The sequence below is a fragment of the Panthera leo genome, chromosome B4 (assembly GCF_018350215.1).
Source record: "Panthera leo isolate Ple1 chromosome B4, P.leo_Ple1_pat1.1, whole genome shotgun sequence".
Classification (NCBI taxonomy): Eukaryota; Metazoa; Chordata; class Mammalia; order Carnivora; family Felidae; genus Panthera; species Panthera leo.
Window position 1 is genome coordinate 140,921,011 of NC_056685.1, and position 610 is coordinate 140,921,620.

The following is a 610-nucleotide window of genomic DNA, read 5'->3' on the forward strand; positions in this document are numbered from 1 at the left end:
CTGCACCGGAGAGGCTCCAGGCCAGAGTCTCGCCCAATCTCAGCTTTGGCTTTGCCCTGGGGCTCTTCCCGGGCGGTCCCCACCGACCTTCCTGGACAAACATCCTCTTTCCCTCCTGTCCCGGTGCCCGGCGCAGCTAGAGGACGATCCGGAGACAGACCCTCGGCACAGAGCGGGGCCGGGGCTGACCTTGGCTTCACCCTGGCGGTCTACTAGGGACGTCGCTCAGCACGGTCACCCCACTCGGAGCACTCAGTCCCTACTGTCCGGTGTTTCCCGGGTCGGACCTCCAGGGACCTGCCGGCTCCTCACGCAGAGCAGCCATTTTAGACGACCCCGTTTCCCCGCTCCCCCGTCCGCTCTAGCGGACCAGCCTCCGGCGCGCTAGTCCTTTTCCCGGCCCATCCCCACGCCCGCCACTCCGCGGCCGCGGGGCGGAACCGCAGGAGCGGACAGGCGTACCCTGCAACCAATCAGAGACCGGCCTTCGCGGGCGCGGCCCGCGCAGGCGCAGTAGTAAACGCTACTCCCCCAGTGATTGGGTGGCGGGGCACGCGGGGCCGGGACTTCCTGTCGGGGCAGAGGGACTTCCGCCGCAGCGGCCCCGCGG